Source organism: Schistocerca gregaria, chromosome X, assembly GCF_023897955.1.
Source record: "Schistocerca gregaria isolate iqSchGreg1 chromosome X, iqSchGreg1.2, whole genome shotgun sequence".
Taxonomy (NCBI): Eukaryota; Metazoa; Arthropoda; class Insecta; order Orthoptera; family Acrididae; genus Schistocerca; species Schistocerca gregaria.
The window spans coordinates 383,299,943-383,326,350 of NC_064931.1; the positions used below are offsets into that span (position 1 = coordinate 383,299,943).

The 26,408-nt window shown below is 37.1% G+C and overlaps 1 protein-coding gene and 1 pseudogene across 1 annotated transcript in view; one reads left to right on the plus strand and one right to left on the minus strand.

Annotated features, from left to right (window-relative positions):
- The window catches only part of LOC126298072 (Bardet-Biedl syndrome 5 protein homolog), a 242,406-nt gene that overhangs the window by 203,640 nt on the left and 12,358 nt on the right, over positions 1–26,408 (minus strand). The gene's annotated exons all lie outside the window — the stretch shown is intronic.
- LOC126299702 (5S ribosomal RNA) lies at positions 4,061–4,178 on the plus strand (annotated as a pseudogene).

Here is a 26,408-nt window from a genome sequence, read left to right on the forward strand (position 1 = left end):
ACTCTTGTGGTACTGATGGTTTCTCTGACCATTTAATAACGAACATTGCCATGAAAATTGCTGGGCCACCCTGTGATGTAATAAACAGTTCATTAAGCAGTGGCTGCTTTCTGGAACTCTTCAAAATATCAACAGTCATACGAGTTTCCAAAAAGAGTGAATCACATGATGGAAATAATTATTAGCCAAAATCCCTCCGACCAGCAGTATCAAAGGTCCCTGAAAATATCATCTGCAGTCATGTGTTAGAATTCCTGAATAAAGGAATCTTATATTCTGAAGGTCAATATGGGTTTCAGAAGCACAGATCCGTTAATGATGCCCTTTTTCCTCTCTGTGACCAAATTTTCTCTTCTGTCAATCACAGAGAATTTTCTTCTGGATGGTTCATTGACCTAACGAAAGCATTTGATCTGGTTAATCACCAGATATTACTCAGATACATATGATATCTGAGGTGTATGTAATCAGTGGTTTGAGTAGTACTTAACAAACAGAATGCAAGTAGTTGAAATCTCTAGCACTACCAAAGAAAGAACTTGCTCAAACAAAAAACTGATCACTTGTGGTGTCAGGCTCTGCCCTGGGTCCCATTCTCTTTCTGCTGTTTATTAGCGATCTTTCCCTGAATCTTCCTACAAATTCTCCTGTACTATTTGCTGATGACACAAATCTGTTGTTCAGTAGCACATTAGTCCAACAGATGAGTGACCAGACATCAGATACAATGAGTAGACTGCCGTTCTGGCTTCACAGAAATATACTTTTGCTGAACGCAAATAATATAGCCCACATGTTCTTCTATCGATGAAAAGATCACCGTACTCAAATGATTCCAATAATTAAGAAGGCCATGAAATTTATCAAGTAGAAGTAATGAAATTTTTGGGAATATATGTAGATAACACTTTGAAGCAGGATGTGCACAGGGATAACTACTCAATAAGCTCAGCAGCTCATTTTATGCATTTAGAATCCTCAGTCAGCTTTGGCCTAATTCATTCCATTGTAAATATATGATTTCCCCTTCTGGTGGTCATCACATGAAAAAATCCTTATAAAGCAGAAAAGGCTATTAAAGACAATGAAGGACGATCATGCTTGATCATCAGCAAAGTCGATTTTCAAAAGCAATGCACCTCTTCACAATGTATAGGGATACACATGATCACAATTTGAGGGGTCAGGAATATAGGCACTCAGCTATACAATATTCTTCTATGATCATAAGAAACAGTTAAGAGATGTGATTCAGGATAAAAGTAAAAGAACTACTTGTCACGTGATCCTTTTACTTTACTGATGAGTACTTAATGGCAAATTTACACTAGCTGTCCCAAATTCCTTCCCAGAAAAAAAGTACAAAAGCTCACTAATTATCAAATAATGCATTAAATTAATTTTTACCTTACATTTATCTTGTTATACTGGAATAAATTGCATTGTGAGTCAATAGTGTTCGGACTGTACAGAAATAAGCCTATACGTTTGTAATTTGTAGTTTCTCATTTACCATCATGCATTGTAAGTCTATATACACTACTGACCATTAAAATTGCTACACCAAGAAGAAATGCAGATGATAAACGGATATTCATTGTACAAATATACTAAACTAGAACTGACATGTTATTACATTTTCACACAATTTAGGTGCATAGATCCTAAGAAATCAGTACCCAGAACAACCACCTCTGGCCGTAATAACGGCCTCGATATGTCTGGGCATTGAGTTAAACACAGCTTAGATGGCGTGTACAGGTACAGCTGCCCATGCAACTTCAACACTATACCACAGTTCATCAAGGGTAGTGACTGGCGTATTGTGACGAGCCACTTGCTCAGCCACCATTGACCAGATATTTTCAATTGGTGAGAGATCTGGAAAATGTGCTGGCCATGGCAGCAGTCGAACATTTTCCATTTCCAGAAAGGCCCATTCAGGACCTGCAACATGTGGTCGTGCATTATCCTGCTGAAAAGTAGGGTTTCGCAGGGATCGATTGAAGGGTAGAGCCACGGTTCATAACACATCTGAAATGTAACATCCACTGTTCAAAGTGCCATCAATACAAACGAGAGGTGACCGAGACGAGTAACCAATGGCACCCCATACCATCACACCGTGTGATACGCCAGTATGGCAATGATGAATACACGCAATGTCACGATACGATAAACCGCAATCGTGATAGGCTAAAATCCTACCTTTATCAAAGTCAGAAATGTGATGGTACGCATTTCTTCTATTTAGATGAGGCATCACAACAACATTTCACCAGGCAACGCCGGTTAAGTGCTGTTTGTGTTTGAGAAATCAGTTGGAAACTTTCATCATGTCAGCACATTGTAGGTGTCGCCACCGGCGCCAACCTTGTGTCAATGCTCTGAAAAGGTATGCATTTGCATATCACAGCATCTTCTTCCTGTCAGTTATATTGTGCGTGTGTAGGTCATCATTTTTGTGGTGTAGCAATTTTAATGGCCAGTAGTGTGTGCATTTAGCTTTATGTCAGTTTTTAGTTCAGTCATATATGTAAACTAATCCCATATGTGTGCTTAGATTTTTGAAAATTTTCAATGCCATCAAACATGTTTGCTTACACATTTGAAAATATTTAACTTCAATACTATATTATTAAAAATTTAATTGAATCATTCATGTAAACTGTCCCCTATGTGTGTTTAGCTTTTTGACACTTTTTATGCCATCATACATGTAAGCTTATGCATTTGAATATATTTCACTTTCATAATGTTTGTATTACAATTTTTAAAAAAATGAAACTATCACTACACAGTTACTGTAAACCATGTCCTATATCTTTGTACACTACGCACCACAAGATGTCAGGGACAATAAATAGATAAAATCAGATCTGCATTATTTTGGATGTGGAAGAATTGCTTGGTTTCCTTGGATTATTGTTTCATACTGCTGTTTTTCAGCCAAACAATGAAAATATTCCTAATTATTAGCAGTATAGAGGTGGTAGTGTTGCATTCCAATGCACTGTAAATGTGAATTGCTTTGCCATTCTACTTCAGAACTTAAATCTAAATACATAAGATAAAAAAATTGAAGATGAAGCTGCAACACCAATAGCAGAAATTTTCAATAAATTTGTAGCTAACTGCCAGTCAACCAACAGTATTGGGTCTCTGGCTTGTGTAGATGAGATGCTTGTAGGTTTTAGGGGAGGGTGTAACTTTATGTTACCTTTAGCCAATAAGCAATATAAGTAAGGACTACAAGTTATGGTTTTAACTGATGCTAGAAATAATTATTTTTAATTGGATACATACAATGTGGAGGGGATTCCAAAGGCATAACACTTTCAAAAGAGGAAAGGAAGCTACAGAAACCAATTCAAGCAGAGGCGAGGTTGTCTTCTGCTATTCATGGGTCAAATAGAAATATCAATGCAGATAACTGGTTTTGTTCTGTTAAGCCAGTGAACATCCTGATACGAAAGCAAGTAACACACGCTAGGATATTAAACAAGAATAAATGGGAAATACCATCAGAATTTTTACCCCTCAAGAGAATAGAAGTTTATTAATGTTTCCTCAAAGAAAGTAATATCAACACCATTATGTGCAAAAGAGGGGCAAAGCTGTACTGATTATGTCATATAACAATTTATCCCCTGCTGAAGATGAAGTTCACAAGCCAGAGATTTTTAGTTTCTACAACAATACAAAACGTGGAGTTGCTACTCTAGGTAAAAAAGGTAAGACTTACAGCAATGGTTGTAGGACCAGAAGAATGGTCAATGGCAATCATGTTTCACAATCTGAACACCAGTGCATCCAATGTGCTTATTCTTCACTTTAAATTTCTCTCTGAGAACTTTACAATTTTATAACTCAACCAACAGTTTCTATTTTGTATAAATACCTTAGTGTTAAACATGATTTTGATTTACTACAAGTTGTAATTTCCTTCCATAATATTTATAAACTCCCCTAATTATATATAAAATTAAGAAAAGGTGATAATAAAGAGTAATAAGACAACAGGAGTAGCTATACATAATAAATTTCACTCTTTGTGTGTGGCAACGGCCTTTCCGCAGTGGATACACCGGTTCCCGTGAGATCACCGAAGTTAAGCACTGTTGGGCATGCCTGGCACTTGGATGGGTGACCATACAGGCCACCAAGCGCTGTTGCCATTTTTCGAGGTGCACTCAGCCTCGTGATGCCAATTGTGGGGCTACTCAACTGATAATTAGTGGCTTCAGTCAAGAATACCATCATCTGTGCTGACCCCACGCCCCTCCTATCCGCATCCTCCACTGAGGATGACAAGGCAGTTGGATGGTCCTGGTAGGCCACTCGTGGCCTGAAGACGGAGAGCTAGTCTTTGTGTGAAATTCTGTAACATGGCCTAATTTCTGTATTTAAGGGTTAAAAAAAGAGTAATATCTGTTTCTAGTGCACTGAAATACGGTAACTAAGCTTTTGCCTGTCATGTAATACAGAGTGAAATTTTACTTAATAATGGCATAGGTTTGCTGCTGTGGGATGTCATTTTTGCAGAGTAATTTTTTGTATGAGAAACAAGGCAGGAATGGAACTCATATTAATGCTATAATGATGTAAAGTGAGGTAATAAATTCAGCAATGTGATAATGAGATGACAAAATGAGATAAAACACTAATAATTAGGCAGAATGTGATGATGTCAAAGGCAGTGATAATATAGGTAAAATGAGTAACAAAATAATAATGAGGTAATGAAGTGGTATTATATGTAGTAGTTTATGTATAGTATTTTACATTTGAGGAAATTGTTGGGGACCATGTCTTTGTAGCAGTTTAATTTGGCAAATGCACTTATATAGTCTCTAGGTTTATAAGGAGAGAATATAATTAAAAAGAAGACATAAAGAGATAATGAAGGGTAACTGTGTGTAATCAAACATGGTTTGATTATGATAAAACATCTAAGTCAGCTAAGGCACATAGGAGAAGTATACAGAATTTATAGCATTGTAAAGAAGAAACTGAATGAAATATTTTGACAGGTTGTCAACTATGTACTGATACATATTTTATTTGACTTTGAAATTAGCTGTTTATGTCTTTGATACCAATGGTTTCAACTAACAACCTGCAAAAGAAAAATATATTGAGAATAAACCAGCATCAGCAAGCATGGTGGTGCAGTGGTTAGCACACTGGACTCGCATTCGGAAGGAAGATGGTTGAGTACCATGTCTGGCCATCCTGATTTACATTTTCCATGATTATTAGGCAAATGCCAGGATGTTTCATTTGAAATGGCGTGGCTGACTTCCTTCCCCATCCTTCCCTAACCTGATGAGACCGATGATCTCATTGTTTGGCCTCTTCCACCAAATCAACCCAAAACAGCATAAACAAATGAAATAAATGAGTGGTATTCTGACAGCAACGAAATAATAATTTCACAGACTTTGCATATTGTTTGGTAAATCCAGTAACTTTGAGCTTTGTTTCAATAGAAATGTAAGACTGCAAATAGCTTCCATCCTTTTTGAATGAATTTATGCATAATTATGAAGAAGTTGTTATACCGTGTTTGTATTTATGAGCTGTATTTCATCCATAGCAGTATATGAATAACTCTTTTCAAGTTTAGGAGTAACATGTATTGCTTTGCTGACATTGGATATTGTGTGAACATTTACATGTATCTGAGTGCTGAAACCAAGTGGACCATGGACACTGACATGAGTGCCTGGGAAATGGACACACAGCTTTGACCTTCGAAAAGAGAGGACATGACTCACAAAAAATTCTATGTTAAGGGTTCTCATCAAGGCTGTGAGTTATAAAAAACAACAAAACTCCTGACAATACAGTAAAACACATTGCAGTAAGAGATGAATTTTCTAAAGAAATATTCAGTATTAGCTTTTGACTAATTGTCTATAAAACTGTCCCACAATTGTATATCACCTATATAATGACTGTAGCTAGAGACAGCTCTGATAGCATACATATTTGTGATGTTCTTATTGTTAGATAAACTAAATTGTTCTTATTTATTATAATTTTATTTAAAATCTGACCACCTGCCATTGATTTGTCCAGTCAGATTCTGTCAGTATCTCTCTTTATAACTCAATCGATGTGGATGGGGGAGAGGAGACTGATGAAACAGAGCATACTGGACTCTCCCATCTTCTGTTGTTATACCCTTATTAGTAATAATTACTATTTGACTTTGTTTCTCTGTAACATGTATATTTTGTGTAAAAAATCTGTTAGCTTATTATGTGGTACAGATTCCTTTCAGATTCATTAATCCAGTTATAGGGTCAGTTCAGCTGATAGAAAATCACTAATTAGTTTTGTTTAAAACAATGTTTATTATTAGTAATGCCAACCTGAAAATTCCACTAGAGTATATTATGGGGAATATATTTAGAGCTAATAGACAGATTCGATAATGATGCACCACACACTAGAAAGACTTATTTCCAGACTTTATAGTAGCATATTTTAATTTTACTACAACTAGTGATCGTAAATATTTAGTGTCTTTTCTTCCAGACATGTCCAGAGTAAATGACACCATTTTGACCCTGCGGCAACTTTGAATCAAGACACATTGCAATTAACACCATTATATGCCAGTGGGCACTGGTGTAAATCCATGGGGGAAATTAAAAATTTGTGCCAGACCGGAATTCAAATCCTGGTCTCCTGCTAACTAGACAGATGTGTCAACCACTGAACCATCTTGACAAAGTGGTCTCTGCAAACTGCATGAACTACCCTACCATGTCTCCTGTCACACCAAAATTCTCATGGTAACCACATGCTTATGATGTAGGGCTCCTTTCCAATTATATTCATTACTTGCAGCATTTTGTCAGTTCCCATAAGAGTTCAAGCATGGTATGCGTCTCCACTGAAGTTATCAATTGGTCGTCCAAAAGAACAGAAAGGCATTACCTATAACTAAGTTGAGGAGTGACAAAGGAACAAACACCACTGTTTTTTTGGACATGTCCAAAAGAACAGACAACACATATCTAATTAAGGTGAGGATGACCAGTGTTCAGTTCACTGCAGATGCGCACCATGCTTGAACTCTTAGAGAATCAACAAAAAGCTGTTCATAGTGAGGATAATGGGTAAGGGGCACTACATCAGTAGTGTGTGGGTAAACTGAGAATTAGGGTCTGATGGAAGGCATGCTGTGACCCGATGGTGCACTTGTCAGTGCATTTGCCTAGTAAGCTGAAGACTAAATTTCAGATCCAAGTCTGGCACAAATTTCCAACTTGTTCCATTGATTTACATAAGTGCCCACTGGCAGCTAATGTCTTTAATTCATTTTAGTCTTGATTCATAGTGGCTGCACATTGAAAGTGGTGTCTGTTCTTTCAGACATTTATTAAATAACAGACACTATGTACATAATGAAGTCAAGGATGGCCAATGATAACTCCACTGTGGAAGCACATAATGTTCAATTGCTTACAGGAACTGGGAAAACTCTGTGAGTAGTGTGGACAATGGGCAATGGTCTGATGGGAGACATGCTAGAGTAGTCCACACAGTTACATTGATGAGTGTGTCCTGATGGCACAAGAGTCAGCACATTTGCCTAGTAAGTAGAAGACCCACATTCAGATCCAGCTCCAGCACAAATTATCAACTTTTGTCATTGATTTACGCCAATGCTGACTGGCAGATAACGTCATTAATTCCTTTGGGTGTCGATTCATAGCAGCTGCAGGGTCAAAATGGTGTCTGTTCTTTTGGACATGTCACTGAGTAGTGTGTGGTATGTTGAGAATTCAGTTGTGATGGGAGACGTGTTACGATACCCATGCAATTGTGATAACCACTGTGAGCAAATGGTGCAGTGGTCAACACTTCTGCCTAGTCAGCAGGAGACTCAGGTTCAAGTCCTTGTTCAGCACAAATTTTCGACTTTCTCCATTGGTTTACATGAAGGCCCACTAGCAGCTAATGTCATTAATTCCTTTGCACTTCAGTTAACTTAACACATTCTTAAAGTTAAAAGTCAAATGTACCTATATTTTCCATGGTAAATTTAGCATTCTTGGAGTCCAACTTTTACCACCATGCTCTTGTCACCCTGCATTTCCTGGACAAAATACACTCATTGCTAGATAATTAATACATTATTTAAGATTTAGTAGGTTTTGGCTGAAATGATTATGAACTTAAATGTGGCACCTGAACTTCTAAGTGGGTTACTCTGAAAACAGTAACATTTTTCCATGATCTTTTGCATCTTCCTAAACTACCTCATACTTTGTAAACAGGACTACTATCATAACATATAGTCCACCTGAATTAACTAAGTCTAACCAAACCCTTTTTTCAAACCAAAATGTAGTATCTGGCATCACAATATATTCATACACCAGTGTTTATACCCATGAAACACCAGGGCTGGCAAGCAATCGAGTAACATCTATGTAAAATATTCTTCAGTGTCCCAGTTCGTAACAGTATTCACTTAAGACATAAGTGTGATTCAATACATTAACCCTGATAAAGCATATGATTCTGTACAAATTTCTTTCCAAAATATGCATTGTTTTATTATTACACAGCCACTGCGGCCTATTGTGAATGTGTTAAAAAAAGGGCTGTGACTTCATAGCTGTGCTTACTTCATTAATACTTTTCTGTCCAGTAAAGTGATGGTACAAACCTGCATACTACATCTGATGTGAAATAGGATCTGTTTATCATAATGTTTGTGGTGAGAAGGAGTGTGGAAAAGACAGATCACTTGAATATTTGTGTAATGTACATGGTTAGTGTAATTCCAGGAAATCAGTTACAGCTGTTCTGCAACACTTTAATTATCAAGACCCAGAAGGTTGAATGGTCAGTGGAGGGAGGCATGGTTGTGATGTGTCTGTCAGCCTCTCATTTCAGATGTATCCAGTATGACAGCAATTACTGGAAGCTGTACATAGCTACTACTTGCATGGAGCACATGAACTATGTAATATGCTACCAAATCTGGCTTTGATAAGGTTTTGTCCCTTGTATGACTACAATGATGAAAGAACATTTAGATTAATATTTCAGAACATTAGTTCTCTTACCTGTATATCTTACAGAACTGTTTTCTTTTGTCTAATTTTATTGCTACGGGAAACTTCTTCATTTTCCAGCAGCAATAGTAATTAATTGGATGAACTTCCTCATCATTTGTTAAGGTTTTCATATTATCGATGTATATTCTGGGAAAAGAGGAATTAGAAAAATCCATCAAGATCAAGAGAGATAGTCAGACTGAACCATTCACTGAGGCAAACCTGCAGTTGAAGAAAGCAACTCATAAATTACAACCAATAAAAGGCAACAGCCCAGATTAGAATTCCAGTCCTGCTTATTGGCTTTTTCCCAGAAATTTAAGTTGCTTACATATTTGCCACATTAATTTACAGTGATAATTCTTTAAAAATAAATAAAGTCAAGTATGGCACGGAAAAATAGCTGTTCCCATCTTTAAAAATAAGTGAATTTAAGTAGTGTTCCAAAATCAAGCTTCCAATTTACCTGCTGCTACATTGTGAGCTACATGATGGTCTGTGCATCAACAATAGCCGTAATGCTAGATGCCATTTTAAAGCTATTTATTTATCAACATGCCACATGTTTAACATTGTTATTATCAGCAGTGTGTCAATAACATGTTTCCATTTATTCATTCATAAACATTGAATCACATATTCACGAAAATTTATAAACAGTTTCACACAGCTTAAGAAACTTTAAAGATTACTTTGAAAAAACACATGGGAAACATACAATTCATCTGTTGGGAGCTACTAAAGGAACAGATAAATGTTTTCATACCTTACTCTAGAGTCACAGAGCTTCAAAATATATGAATTTTCAAATAACATTCATAGACAGATGCACATTTAATAATGATCTGCAACTTATGTGAACACAAAAAAATGAAAGATACCTCCATTATTTGTTGTTTGAGAAACTGTATAGTATAATTTATCATATACTGATATGTCTACATCCTAAGTGATAAATAATTTAGATGTGTGATATCGTGGGAAAGCAACATCACCTGCACACAAATTGCTTTTTTCTTTTAAAATCCTACAAATGGTTGTTCCTTAAAATTATAAAGCAGATCAACCAAACTTCCTATAAGAAACGCTTGCTTGTCTTCAGTCTCTGCCATAAATCTCCATTCATATGGTTTATTGTCTTCCAAAACTTCCACAACAAAAGCTTCTCCATATTCTGTAGGCACACAATTAACCTAGAGAAGTAAATAGGGATTTGTTACTTCAAATTCTGAAAAATGGGTATGAAACATCTGACAGTTACATCACAGATTTTCACAAATAGGTTTAGGAAATCAAATGATGTGTGAAGCAGACATGCAATGAATGCATTACAATATAGCCATTCAGATAACTTGATTTACATCTTAAAATATGTCACATAAAATCCAGGAACTTCATGCTGTCAGTACGATAAAAAAAATTACACTGTTAATACAACAGTCTCTTAGTGAGTGATAGTGGATTACTTAACTCCTCCATCAGAGGCTATTTACATCTACATAGATCCTCTGCAAGCCAACATAAGTTGTGTGACAGAGGGTATCCTGTAAGACTTCTTGTCATTTCACCTCCTGTTACATTCGCAAGCAGAGGGAGGGAAAAATGACTGTCTGTGCACCGCCCTTTGAGCTCTAATTTCTTGTATCTCATCTTATGGTCCTTAAGTGTGATGTATGTTGGCAGCAGCAGAATCCTTTTGCAGTCAGCTTCAAAAACTGTTTCTCCTAACTTTCTCAATAGGGCTTTCCGAAGAGAATGTCATCTTCCATCCAGGGATTCCCATTTCAGTTCCCAAAGCATCTCCATAACACTTATGTTTTTTTTAAAAAAATTATTATTATTCTTATTTTATTTAACCTACTTGTAATGAATCTAACAGCCCTCCTCTGAATTGATTCAATTTCTTCCTTAAATGCAACTTGGTACGTATCCAAAAAGACTTGAGAAGCACTCAAGAAGAGATCGCACCACCTTTACAGGTAAACCACTCTTTCCTAAAATTCTCCCAATACACTGAAGTCAACCATTTTCCTTCCCTACCACAGTTTTACATGCTTGTTGCTCATTATATCACCTTTTTAATGTTATGCCTCAATATTTAAATGACTTGACTGTGTCAGGCTGGAAACTATTAATACTGTATCTGAACATTGCAGGTTTTTTCTTCCAACTCATCTGCATTAACTTACATTGTTCCCCATTTAGGGCTAGCTGGCATTCATCACACCAACTGGAAATTTTGTCTAAGTCATCTTGTATCTTCATACAGTCGCACAACTTTGACACCTTACTCTACACCACAGCATCATCAGCAAAGAACCACAGACTGCAGTCCACCCAGTCCAATAAATCATTTGTGTACATAGAGAAAAACAGTGGCCCTATTACACTACCCTGGGGCACTCCTGATAATACCCTTGTCTCTGATGAATACATGCTGTCAAGGACATCATTCTGGGTTCCATTATTTAAGGAGTCTAGGAACCCCTCACCCACCTGTGAACTTATTCCATATTTTCGTACCTTTGTTAACAGCCTGCAATGGGGCATGATGTCAAATGCTTTCCAGAAATCTAGATATATGGAATCTGCCTGTTGCCCTTCATTCATAATTATCAGTATAACATGTGAGAAAAGGGCAAGCTGAATTTTGCACAAAAGATGATTTCTAAAACTATGCTGATTCATGGACGTAAGCTGCCTACCCTCAAGAATGCTTATTATATTCAAACTGAGAATGTGTTTGAGGATTCAGCAGGAAATAGAAGTTAGGGATACTGGTCTGTAGTTTTGTGAGTCCATTTCCTTACCTTTCTTGTATACTGGAGTTAGCTGCACTTCTTTCCAATTACTTGGGACTGTGTGCTGTGTGAGAGGTTCACAATAAATGCAGATAGGTAAGGGGACAATTCCATAGAATACTCTTTGTAAAATTGAACTGGGATATTTGTTTTCCAATCTTTAAGTTTCATCTCTATGCCAGATATGCTTATTTCTATGTCATCCTTTTGGAAATCTGTCTGATGGTCAAATGACAGTATGTTTGTATTAAAATACACACACACACACACACACACACACACACACACACACACACACACACACACACACAAAATCCTGTCAAATTCAGCTTGTATCTACACCATTGACATTAGTTTGGAAGGATAATGTATATTCGTCAATTGCTGCAAACCTCATTATATAATTCAGATTCACCATTCTGTAAAAAATGCCAGTTCTTGAAAACAGTTTGAGAATGACATTAAATTATAAATTAAGATACCCTGTATATTCAGAGAGATACTGGCACTAGATGCATTGGTTTACTATGGCTTATAAGTTTCACTAACAGAATAAAATGAAAGGCTTTATTTAATTTATTGGAAAAACCATTGAACAAAATTACAGAAAGGCATTGTCATAAAGGTTTTAGTCATAAATTTGAAACCTGAGATTTATCTAACACAGATCCTTCTTTTCTGTAGCAACTACACTCTAAATCAAATGCGAATTATTGTGCCCACTTTGCAGTACAAGCATTAATGACCAATTCTTCAAGCAGCAATCAGTTATTAAATCAGTCTCTACTGACTGATTGCTGCAGTTCTTATGACTCAAATCTACATGATGAACCAAGAATCTCATGATGGAATTTACATACAGGAAAGCAAGAGATACAGTGCTATTGCAGTTTAAGAATATTTTAAATATACATCACAAAATGACATCATATACTGTTATAATCCCTTACTACTGTGTGAATAACATTCTCTCTGAATATGAGGATTTACCGTGAAGTACAGTTGCACATTATTCAGCAGAAGGAAAACAAGCTGTAAATGGTATATTAAGTTTCTGTGTGGATGAAGGCTGAAGACATTTCTATGGCAAATCTCAGATTTAGCAGAACTGTTTAAAGCCAAACTTCCAAAAAAACCGGGTCATCAGTTTACAGTAATAAAAAATTGAAATATAAGGCCCTTCTGATTATTTGGTCTCTAATAGGACAGTTAGCACCACTGTCTTTGGTGCAGTACGATACAAGTTTGATTGCTGGTCCTCCCTCAGATTTTTTTCTAATGTAGAGGGGTCTGTAAAAGTTTCCACTCAGTCTTGTGGTGCCAGATGAGGAGCTGTTTGAATAAAGATGGATACAATAGCATCACCAGGATTCATCCACAGGCAAAAATGGCTGGACGAGTTGATGAGATGATGATCACACGTCACATGCTCATAGATTGCTCCTAATACTGCCTTGTAGGCAGCAGTGAGCCCAAGGCCTAATCAATCAGGTGTTCAACTATTTTGTTTTGTTAAGGTGTTCTTACTGTAAGGTTTATTTGACTCAAAGAGTAAGAGTTTTGCTGTAAATGAAAAGTGAAATTAATGAGGAAGTATGTGTAGACAGTATGGTGTTATCAATGGCATTGCCAGCTCAAAATGTTAACACTGACAAAAACATATAAACCATATCTTACAATAACTAAATTGATGTGAAGCAATTAATGAAGTATCCTACATAGTGTCTTTGTTAAAGATAAAACTTGAAGGGGGCTGTAAAGAACAGGATGCAATGCTGTAATCTTACAAAATTTTCTGTATTCAATTAAAGTGTAGAATTATGTAAATAAAAATTAGGTGAAATTAGAGTTTCATAAATGTTTTTACTTAGTCATTTCTCTGCAACTTGCATTAAACTCAGGATCTTAATTTTTGATGACCAGTATGCTGACATCAGATGCATAGGCTTTATTTTGCTTTTATTATGCTGGGCCAGCATTAGCCCACATATTCATCATCAGCAGTACACTTTCAGTATTGATGTATCTCATTAACATTCTTTAAGACTTGTACTAGAAATGATCATATGTACATGCCTGGCAACACATGGTTACACTATTAGAAGCAAAGTGTGCCTAATTACACACAGCTCCACAGAAAAACTTATTATGTGTTACCAGAATGAGATTTTCACTCTGCAGTGGAGTGTGCGCTGATATGGAACTTTCTGGCAGATTAAAACTGTGTGCCAGACTGAGACTCGAACTCGGGACCTTTGCCTTTCTCGGGTAAGTGCTCTACCATCCGAGCTACCCAAGCATGACTCACGCAGTCCTCACAGCTTTATTTCCGCCAATACCTTGACTCCGACTTTCCAAACTTCACAGAAGCTCTACTGTGGACATTGCAGAACTAGCAATCCTGGAAGAAAGGATACTGCAGAGACATGGCTTAGCCACAGCCTGGGGGATGTTTCCAGAATGAGAAACGTGGAATATCTTTGTCTTTCTACTAATGAGTTCTTTGGAGTATTCTGTTTCTTTCTTTTCCTGCTATTGCTCTCTCACATTGTTCTGTAATGTGCATCTACAATTGCTTGTTGCATGTATTCTTTTAGCAACTGAATGAAGTGTGTGTCACTCATATTCTTCACACTTAATCGTTGATCATAATTTCGTCAAGTTGTGAACGGCATGGCAGATGACAAACACATCAAAAGTGAGGATATTCTGCCAGTTACTGGAGACACTGCTTCATCAGGTCAGTTGTTGGGTGCCTCAAAGGAAGCAACTACTATTTAACCAGTGACGATAAATTTTCGACAAGTGGCAGGCAATATGCATGACTTGAAGCTCATGGTCACTGTGCCAATAAACTGCATCACATCTTTCATGCTGTTAGGAAAATTCATCACCCTGTCATACATGCTGCGACAACCAGATGGTTCCAGCTTCTAGAACTTTCATTTGCTGCCTATGGCATCACTGATGACAACCATCAACTCCTTCTGTTAGTTGGGGCATTACACTCTCAGTCCTTGTTATTGTCTATACATGGCACACCACATCTGAGCAGTTAGGAACACCTTAAGGCAAATGTGCTTTGGTGAGTGTATAAACCAACAAATCTTTGAATACAAGAAGTCTTGATAAGTGAAGTTATCGGCAACAAATTGCCTTCCACCAGCCACCAGTGCCCAGCAACACTACAGCAATTTTAATTTAATCAGTGACTTTCTGTGATAAACATTTCTAATTTTGACTCACAGTTAACCTCCTTGTAACAAAATACATAATCCATTGTTATGTGATAATGCAAGTGGGTCCGAAGAGAATGAAAATGGTGTTTCTAGTGGAGTTACAATGGACACTGGTACAAAGGAGCAACTTCCACTTTCAGAAGTAGTTAGCTCATTACAGCACTCTTGAAAAGCTATTCTGGCTAGTGTCAGTGATCCCAGCAGCTCTCAGCCTGCCAGACTATGCAGCACTTGCCATGATATCAGCCCTTTAAGCAGTGTTGGTATCATTCCTGCTTTGGATGGCTGGCTGGATGATACACCCCTCTGTGAAACTAGCCAAATGAGGACAATGATCAAGTATAGGTATGAATGACCACTCTGATGTAAAGTGTTGACACCACACCATTATAAGAATTTCCATTTCATATGGGCTGACATCAGCTGTGAACACTCAGTCACAAGAAGGTGGATTTCTTAATAGCATCAGAAATGTGATTCTAACAGGCATAGCTAGCTGACAGTCTGCTGTTAACAGTTTTATTGCACCAAATTACTAGTAAATTCAGGACAACTGCAGTGCAGAAAAAAATGTAATCAGCTCTGGATTGGATGTCAGTGCACTGCTAGCAAAACTTGAAGATGATTTTCCATTGCCTCCTGGTTTTTTGCTGCAAATAACTCAAAGATACCTACTTTCAGAAAATTTAGTGAGGATGTGAGCTCAGTTTTCACAAAGAGCTTGCACTGGACTTTCCCAATTGCTGATGTTACTGAATATATTATTCATATGGATTTTCTACACCATTTTCTCATTGACATGTCCTTAAAGAAGGCTCAAGTCTGTATGAATGGTGAGACAGTTTATGGACACACCAGTAGTTTACACTTTGTTCACAAACTGAAAAGCACAGCTGTTTTGCATACACCACTGACTGAGAAAATGTCTGCCTGTTTACCTGTCAGCATAGATGTGTCATTGATATTTTTTTTACCATTGTGAATGCTGTTAGTGAATTACTTGGGAGAGTAGCAACCTTGAAGGAAGAAAACACACGTAATTGTGGACAATGATGTGTTACATAACCAAGTTAACATACATGCCACAACCCTCCGGGTGGCTTAACCTTCGTTTCAGATGTTGCAATGTGACGTCAGTAACTGGGTAACCATGGAAATAATGAAACAGCTGCCTCTGCCCCTCCCTGGGACACTGCATAACAGCGGCAACCACATTTGTACTATTGCCAATTTCCTCGTGTGGTGTGATAATTCTCAAAAGCGTTCACACCCATTACTTCTGATGTATTTTCGGAAAGAGCCTCAATTCCATCCATGGACTTGCTCATCCTGGAGCCAAAGGTATTATATACATGAGTACTGACAGATTTGAGTGGCCAGATGTGAGGTGTGACTAGGTTGTTGCTAAAGGCTTGTTTGGCTTGCCTATCTGCTAAAGTGGGACGCTGTATACATCAAACAATTGTTTCCTTCGGCAAGCCTATACAATGTTTTTCTCATGTTCAGATCAATCTCATCAGATCTCTCACCCCTGTACAAGACTCAAGCATATTTTTTTCATTAAGTGATAGATCAAACTGCTGCATGGAAGCAGTACCCATCATGGACATTTCAACAGAAATAGCCCTAGAAACCTTTCTAATGATGTGGATCTCACAGTTTGGCTGCCTGAGAAGTACTGCAATGGCCCAGAGCGCCCCCCCCCCCCCCCCAGTCTGAATACACCTTGTTTTGTAAGCAGGTGGTTTTATCTGGTTTCCTATGTCATCGTACTATGAGTTGCCACATGCAGAGTAACAGTATAGTGGACTAAATCATGGTTCTTCTTGGTTGTTGGCCTTACCCTTCATATTGCTTGGCTTACATGCAGTGTTCAAACAAGGTACATGTGCGGCATAGTTTGTGTACAGGGAGACTATTACACTTCCTTCAGAGTTCTTTGGTCAACAATGAGGCTACCAACTTCAAGATTCTCCCATCTTAATACAGCAGGCCAAGAACTGTAATTATGTTTAGTTTCTGGTCATCCGCAGCACCCCTACACAAAAATCCACCCTATTTTCAGTCATAAAGAGCTCAATATGTGCTCTCACATTATGCTGCATATGGACTTCTTGAACAACCATTCGTAGACACTTTATACGGTCCTATCTGGTTTTAGAATATAGTGGCAGGCCCCCTCTCTCCCCCCACCCCCTGAGTCCAGCATGTGTCCCTTGAGAAAACTATCTTTCTGCAGTTTTTCCTATGAGAAGTCAGTGAGTTTGTTAATATTTATACAGGTTTAATAAAAAAGAAGCATGGTTATAAAACATGACTTAAACAAACTGTCATTGTATCACTATTTTAATAGGCACAGGTACATTAAAAAAATGATAGTAAGACAAAATCTATATCAGATTGTTTATGGCAGCTACCGTACACTGATTTTTGTATGGTGTATAATAACGAATAGTTATTGTTTGCACCTCATAAATTATTTATAATACATAAATTATTAATTACAAACAAAAAGGCTAATAAATCATACTCTATAGAAACTATTTTATTATTATTTTACTTTGCATTTCCATAGTTTGAGCAAAGAAACGTTATTGTTTGCGACACAGAAGTCAAATTTAGCAAATGTGTAATAAATTTTACAGTCTCCTTTCAGCCATATTCAACCTTAAGTTGTTTGTTATCTTTTATTTGCTGAAACTGTGTTCACAAGATGTTGCAGTCACTGATACTGTCATAATTATCCTCATAGCTATTTCCATGTTTGTCTAAGTGTATCATAACAAGTCCTCCAAATGCAAACCTTCAAATATCCAAATCCTCTTCATCAACTCATTCACCTGGATCTCGAAAGCAGCTATTTTGATTAACTTATTCCACAACATTAATATCTACATCATAATATGACGATGAGGTCCCATAACCTGAGGAGCATAGGAGACGATGCAGGAGAAGTGCACTGCTATACTAGGAAAGTTCCTAGTGGAGGTGGTTTGCCATTTCCTTCTTCTGACCATAATGGGGATGAATGATGATGATGAAGATGACACAACATCACCCAGTCATGTCGAGGCAGGAAAAATACCTGACCCCACTGGGGATTGAACCCAGGACCTCGTGTGCAGGAAGCGAGAACATTACCACAAGACCATGTGCTGCAGATGTATATAGTGTTTTTATTTAATGCAATAACTGATGGAAAATTACAGTCAGATGAGATGGTGTGATGTTTATGAGATCTATTTTCAATTTCAGTTGTTCCATCAAATACTTTACATCGCTCAAGCTTGAACAGTCTCACTGCAATGACAACAGAAAGCAGCAAAAATCAGAAGGCTCAGGTAAATAGCATACTTGCCTGAGCACCAATAACCAACCTTTATGATCTTACAATACCACAGTGAAGTAGCAGTAAGAAGTCCATTGTTGAACATGCAGGGCCTCTATAACAAAAATATTCAAACCTCATTGTAAACTGTATACCACTGAGATTACAGGCTGAAATACTCTGTAGTCAATATATATACATCTATATATGCACATCTATACCACAATTGTACTATTCTTGCTTGGATGGGTACACCTCTGACTCAACAAACTACTGTTCCCATACTTCCACACAGGATTTCTTCTAAATTTCCCACATGAACACTCCCAGCAGTTTGAATAGTCCATTTTGTAGCAATAACATCTTCTTAATCATTTTAATTGTATCAACTGTTGGCTCTTTATGATACAATGTAATTTAAAAGATAGATTTGTATATCCACATACCTATTATTAAACAAGCAACCCCAATTTAATTATTCACCACTTTTACATGAGACCATAACTCCAGGATAGAAGCAAAACTTTGGGCCTCAATCCTTCAGTAGATAAAAAGTTCTTGGGTGATGCATAAATTTAGTCCCATCTCATTAGTGTAATTGCTGAATTGTGTAATTCCATATTTAATGTGTTACAAATGGTCAGTGAAGAAATTTAACATTAAGCTATGGATCAATAACTTAAGAAGCTGACACAACTATCTTTGCCTTATCATAATGTTTATCTGTGCATTATCACCTTTGGGAATCAGTAATGTACTTGAAAATGGGCTTATAGGCTGAAATCTAGACTGTGCAGTGACATTAATAATACAATTTGTGGAACAACGCAGAAAACAGTGTTTGTTTAATTAATAACATCTTTCCTACAAAATGATCACAGTACAGTGCTTCAGAGCTACTCTGCAAAAGGGGTACAGATAGAAACAAAAAGAGTCAGTACCCTCAATGTGCTAAACTTTCAGAAATTCCTCAATAATAGGAGACTGTAAAAACACATTGCTTCATAATGGAAATAATCTGTGTTGATATAAAGGAACTTACGAAAGTTTCACAGGAAGACAGGAACACTGAAAAGAACATTGTAATGCAGAGTGTAAATGGCTTATTGGAGACAAGATCATGTAGAAAGTAATGGGAATCTACCACATTACATTCCGAAGCAGTACATGGTATGTCTCTCCACGTGAAAGATTCCGGAGTTAAAACTTCCCCTCATTCGGATCTCTGGGAGGGGAACACATTGAGAGTAAAGGAAGAAAAGGACAGTGAAGGAAGGAAAGACAAGGACTGGAACATGGAATGTGAGGACACTACTGCAAGCAGGAAAGCTAGAGAATGCAAAGCAGGAGATGAGAAGGAACAAATTAGAGGCCCTCGGTTTGTGTGAAATGGGGAGAGAATGGGGAGATAGAAAGTGGAGATTATAAGCTCTTTTACTCAGGGGAAATCAAGAGTGGTGAAAACAAAGTAGGAATATTGATAGGGCAAAAGCTGAAAAATTAGGGAAAGAAGGTACAATATATTGATGGAAGACTGATGCTGATACGACTGAAGGGTAGATAAAAAGATTTTAACAAACCAACATAGAGATAAGGAAGTTGAAGAATATTATGAGAAAATGCAAAAACTCATAGAGAAAGAAAATAGAAATTAGATTAAATTAGATTAGATGAATACTTGTTCCATAGATCATGAATACGACACTTTGTAATGATGTGGAACATGTCAGGTTAATAAAAGATGTCTGTACAAGATATTACATAACACAAAATATTGCATGACACTAAAGTTTAAGTTTTTTCCCTTAATTTATATCTAAAAATTCAGCCAATGAGTAGAAGGAGCTGTCATCTACAAATTCTTTTAATTTACTTTTAAATGTTAGTTGGCTACCTGTCAGGCTTTTGATGCTGTTTGGTAGGTGACCAAAGACTTTTGTGGCAGCTTAATTTTCCCCTTTCTGTGCCAAAGTCAGATTTAACCCTGCATAGTGAAGATCATCCTTTCTCCTGGTATTATAGCTATACACTCTGCTATTACTTTTGAACTGGGTTGGATTATTAACAACAAATTTCATATGTGAATATATATATACTGTGAGGTTACTGTGAGGATGCCTAGATCCTTAAATAGATATCTGCAGGATGACTGTGAGTGGGTTCCAACAGTTATTCTGATTACACGTTTTTCAGCAACGAATACTTTTCTACTCAACAATGAATTACCCCAGAATATGATGCCATACGAAAGCAGTGAATGAAAGTAAACATAGTAAGCTAATTTGCTGAGATTCTTATCACCAAAATTTGCAATAACCCTAATAGCATACGTAGCTGAACTCAGACGTTTCAACAGACCATCAATGTGATGCTTCCAGTTTAACCACTCATCAATGGACACACCAAAAAATTTAGAAAATTCTACCTTATGCTGGCATTTTCATCTTGGGGGATTGGAATACATTGGTAGGTAAAGGAAGAGATGAAGATACAGTAGGAAAATTTGGATTAGGAATAATAAATGAGAGAGGTGAATGACTAATTAGTTTCTGTAAAGAAAGTTCATTAGCAGTGGGTAACACATTACTTGAAGAACATAAAAGGAGACATTTCACATGTGTATCAAATTTGAATAGAGAAAGATATCAGTGGGACTACATCCTGATACAAAAAAGGTTTAGGAACTGTTTGAAGGATGCCAAAGCTTATTCAGGAATGGATATAAATTCAGACCACAACCTAGTAGTGAGAGAAATACAAGTGAAGTTGAAAAAAGTTTGGAGAGGTAAAGCAAAAGGAAGATTAAACATAGAAAGAGTCAAAGAGGTAGATAGGGCATCAGATTTGGAAAACAGATTAATGGAAAAATGGGACAGAGGTAGTGTTGCTGGAAGTGTTAATGAGAAATGAATAAAAATCAGGGAAGGAGTCATGGACTGTGCCAAAGAAGTACCAGGAATTAAAGCATCCCAAAGTACCAGGAAAGTGTGGATAACAGAAAACATGTTGGAAAAGATGGACGAGCGGAGAAAGTGTGGATAACAGAAAACATGTTGGAAAAGATGGAAGAGCGGAGAAAGTGGACAAATGTAGAAACTGCAGATGCAAGGGAAAAATGAATGAAACAGAAATGCGACGAAATAAGAGTAAAGGGAGAAAGAGGGAAAGTATGAAATGATGTATAGACTGGGCAGTGAGATAGTTTTTGGATGTAAAATAAAGAGGAAAAACATGGAAATAGAAAGATCTGATGGTACTCAAGCAGAAGAACCACAGGAGGTTTTGAACAGATGGATAGAGTATATTGAATGTCTGTATAAGGGGGTGAAATACAAAACAAAATTAAGGTTGAAGAGGAGCAATATGTGCCGGAAGATGGAAAGGGATTCACCATCTTTGAAACAGAAGTAGAAAAGGTGCTGTAGGAGATCAAAAACAGGAAGGCATGTGGAATTGATGATTTGCCTGCATAACTGTTGAAGAGTCTGGGAAACAAGGTAAGAAAAGAAATAGTCTTCCTCTGTAATGAGATATATGACAAAGGGGAATGGCCTGAGCACTTCCTTGCAACAGTTATGATATCAACAGAGAAGAAAGAAACAATAAAACATGTGAAGAGCATAGGACCATCAATCTAATGTCTCATGCAGCTAAAGTCTTTCAGAGAGTGTTGATTAGAAGGCTATATGGCAAGCTGCATAGAGGGATTGCAGAGGAGTAGTTTGGATTTAGAAGAGGAAAAGGAACAAGAGATGCTATTGGCCTGGGGGAAATTGGCAGAGTTCAGTGGAACAAGCTTATGGATATTTTGAAGACGAAAGGAGTAGATTGGAAAGAGAGACAACTGATACAGAATCTATTTTTACACCAGAAAGTAATGATAAGGGTTGGAAAAGAAATGTCAGAAGGGGGCAGCATTGGAAAAGGTGTTAGACAAGGTTTTTGACTAGGCTTAGATGGGAAAAGAGGAATATGTATTGGTGGAAAGAGAATAGAACGTATAAGTTTTGCTGATGACATGGTATTAGTGGCAGAAAGTGAGCGGACAGTGAATAACATACTGAAAGATCTGAATGAAGCTTGTGTGGAATATGGGATGCAAATGAACACAGCAAAAACAAAGAGTACAGTCATCTGTACAAGATGCAGACTGTCCAATATTAAAATAGGACAATCTGCCATCAGCCAAGTAAGTGCATTTAAATATCTTAGAAGCACAATAACTGAAGATGTGAGATGTCACCAGGAGTTGAAAACTTGAATTGCCATAGCGAAGGAGGAATTCAACAGAAAGAGGAGACTCTTATATGGCAAATTAGATAAAGGTCTAAGGAAAAGGCTTGGCTAATGTTTTGTCGGGAGTGTGGCACTAAATGGGGCAGAAACATGGACACTGAGACAAGAGGATGAAAAAAGGTTAGATGCATTTGAGCTGTGGTGGAGAATGGAGAGAATAAGCTGGATGGAAAGATTGATTAATGAAGTAGTATTGGAAAGGGTTCATAAGAAAAGATGTCTGCTGAAGGTTGTAAGAGAAATGAAAAAGAACTGGTTGGGACATTCATTGAGAAGGGAGTGCTTGCTAGCAAATGCTTTGGAAGGATTGGTTTGTGGGAGAAGACTGAGAGGAAGAAAGAGATACAAGATGATAGATGACATAAAGGGAAGAGGAAATTATGCAGACCTGAAGATGATGGCAGAAGACAGGACAACCTGGAGAGCTCACTGATGATGATGATGGGGACAAGAGCTTCAGTTATAGTAAGCTATGATTTAACTAGGGAACTAGAGATACTAACTACTGCTCCCAATATATTTATTCCTTAATGAAATTTGTCATTAAAAATATATCACTTTTTCAAACCAACAGCTCAATTCATGGAATCAATAGTAGAAATAAGAATAATCTTTGCAAGGATTTAAAGTCACTTAGTCTTGTACAAAAAGGTGTGCATTATTCAGGAACACACATTTTCAATAACTTGCCAGCAGCCATAAAAAGCTTAACAACCCATGAAAATCATTTTAAGAGAAGCCTAAAGGATTTATTGGTGGCCAACTCCTTCTACTCCATTGATGAATTTCTTAGTAAAATTAACTGATTTGTATATAAGTACAATTTCAGTGCAGTATTGTGTTCATTGCAAATTTGTGTGTGTGTGTGTGTGTGTGTGTGTGTGTGTGTGTGTGTGTGTGTGTATAAATATAATCAAACTTCTGCACCATTTCAGTGCAGTAATGTGTTCACTTTAAATAAGTAATATAGTAGTTGTATTACATATTTATTACCTTATAAATAAATAAAAAAAATTATTTTAAATTCAGTGCATTAGTATTTGCTAAATGACTCTTTCATACAGTGTTCATTAAAAAATGACTATCATTCCACTTGGGACCTGTGGAATGGTACATTAGCTTATTTGTTTTAGTTGTTAATATTTGTCATGTATTGTAGTTTTTCTGACATGTTCCACATCCTGGAGGACCTCCTCACTACGGATCAACTGGAATGAAAGTAAATCAAATCTAATCTAATCTAATGTAATCTAAATAAATTCAAAGAGACGGTGAAATCTCTTTTAATAAAAGACTGCTTTTATACCATCCACGAATATTTGGAATGAAAATTGTCTTAGTGCATGATAATGTATCAAAGCTGAATGTTATTAAGTCAATTTTGTCACATCATGTAACAATTCTCTGTAAAGCTGTAACTTTAAGTAACATAATTTGTAGGTAATGTATAATAATCATACTTCTGTGTTCTTGTTTACTGTTCTAGACTCCCGTAAATTATATATTTGTATTGACTTATCCCATATCAGTTGTACAAGCCATTGTACTGATTTCATCTACGGGACAAATAAATAATAAATAAATAAAATAAAATAACAGTATTGACAGAACATGTAACTTTTGGTTCATTCTGCTTAAACTCCATTCCTATGTTTAAAGCCTGGTGAACTAGTTCAGGTGACACTACTAGGGTATAGTAGCACAAGACACAAAAGTCAGGTAAAATCTAAAATAAAAATCTAGTATGGAGGAGGAGTATTTGTGTTTCTCACTAATATCAAATACTAGCTACATCTTTCTTTTCTTTTTATACACATCAGTTACACACTTTGAATGTTCAATAGTCTCCCATTAGCAAGAAGGCTTTTACTTCTAAAACATTTTAACAGCATGCGCTTCAACACTTCAATGGGGTCATTTTTTAGCAATGAACTTTGAATTGGTTAAGGCCATGATCCATCAGTTAAGCTGTGATCTATTGTTACAATTTGGGACAGTCAGTTTACACATATGATACACTTTCTCAATGAAAAGCATAAAAGGCCTCAGAAAACATGTGGAGCATCCAAAATGGAAAGAGGAAACAAAATGTGACTTCATGGGTTGAGAGATTATGTGATGTTATTGCACTGATCAAAGGACTGAGTCAAATTCACAAAGAACTTGGCACTATGAACACACTTATCACTATAAAATTGCATCTACTCCGGCCTGGCTGTATACCTCGATTCCATTGGGAAGGGTGCAATAACACTGTAGTATCCTCTCCCCAATCAAGATGGTCCACAGCTTTTGTAACTGATCATTGGTATCCTGGATACTGAAACTGGGACAAAGCTGAACACATATTTGACTGGGGACAGATCTTCAATCTCACTGGCCATGCAGTACCTCAACATTGTGCAGATAGTTTATGAAGACACGTAGAATGTGTGGATGAGCACTGCCCTCTTGAAAAATAGCACCACAATACTGTCACATCAAAAGTAACATATGATGCGGGATGTCCATGATGCACAGTTGTGGCACAAAGATTTCCCTCAATCTCTGTCATCCATTACCTGGAGCCATACCACATAGCTTCCCACACTATGAGATGAAGAGTAACACTACTCTACCCCTCCAAGAAATTGGAAAAATGGATCTTCTCACATTGTAACTGAAATATTCACTGATGATGATCATTCAGAGTAGTGCATAAATGCAATTACTCATTGAATACAATGTGACTCCATTAATTACCAGTCCATGCTTTCCAGTCACCAGAGCACTTGTAATGCAGCTTTTTTTGTGGTATGAACAGCTATATATGCTAGGAATGGTAATTCCCTTGTATATTTACAGACAGACTCCAGTCATAGGTACAGGATGTCACAGAGTGTGGTCCTTGGATGGCTGGGGCAGATAATGTCCTCAAGTGAGTAGGATTTTGGTTTGTGTTTGAAACACTTCTATTATTTGTTATCTTCATGATATTATTGGGTCAGTGAACAGAGATATTTATGGCTGAAATCTCATTCTTTTCTGTGCCATAGTAAGGCTCAATGAAGGACAGTGTAAGTAATCTGTTCTTCTGGCAGAGTATTTATAATTGTTAGAGTTATTTTCAAATAGTTAGTCCTGGTACATAATAAACGTCGTCATAGATGAATAAATATATTGTAAAGCTGTTGTCAGTATGACAAAGTGGTTGCCTAACATCATCCTCATTCTAGGTAGCACTGAAAATAATGTCTTTTTTCCTCCATCAACAGCTCATCCCTCTCCTTCATAAGGAAGGAACTAAAAGTGGATAGTGTTGTGTACTTCTACTTTTATATGTTGTTGTTGTTGTGGTCTTCAGTCCTGAAACTGGTTTGATGCAGCTCTCCATGCTACTCTATCCTGTGCAAGCTTCTTCATCTCCCAGTACCTACTGCAACCTACATCCTTCTTAATCTGCTTAGTGTAGTCATCTCTTGGTCTCCCTCTTCGATTGTTACCCTCTACTCTGCCCTCCAATACTAAATTGGTGATCCCTTGATGCCTCAGAACATGTCCTATCAACCGATCCCTTCTTCTGGTCAAGTTGTGCCACAAACTTCTCTTCTCCCCAATCCGATTCAATACTTCCTCATTAGTTATGTGATCTACCCATCTAATCTTCAGCATTATTCTG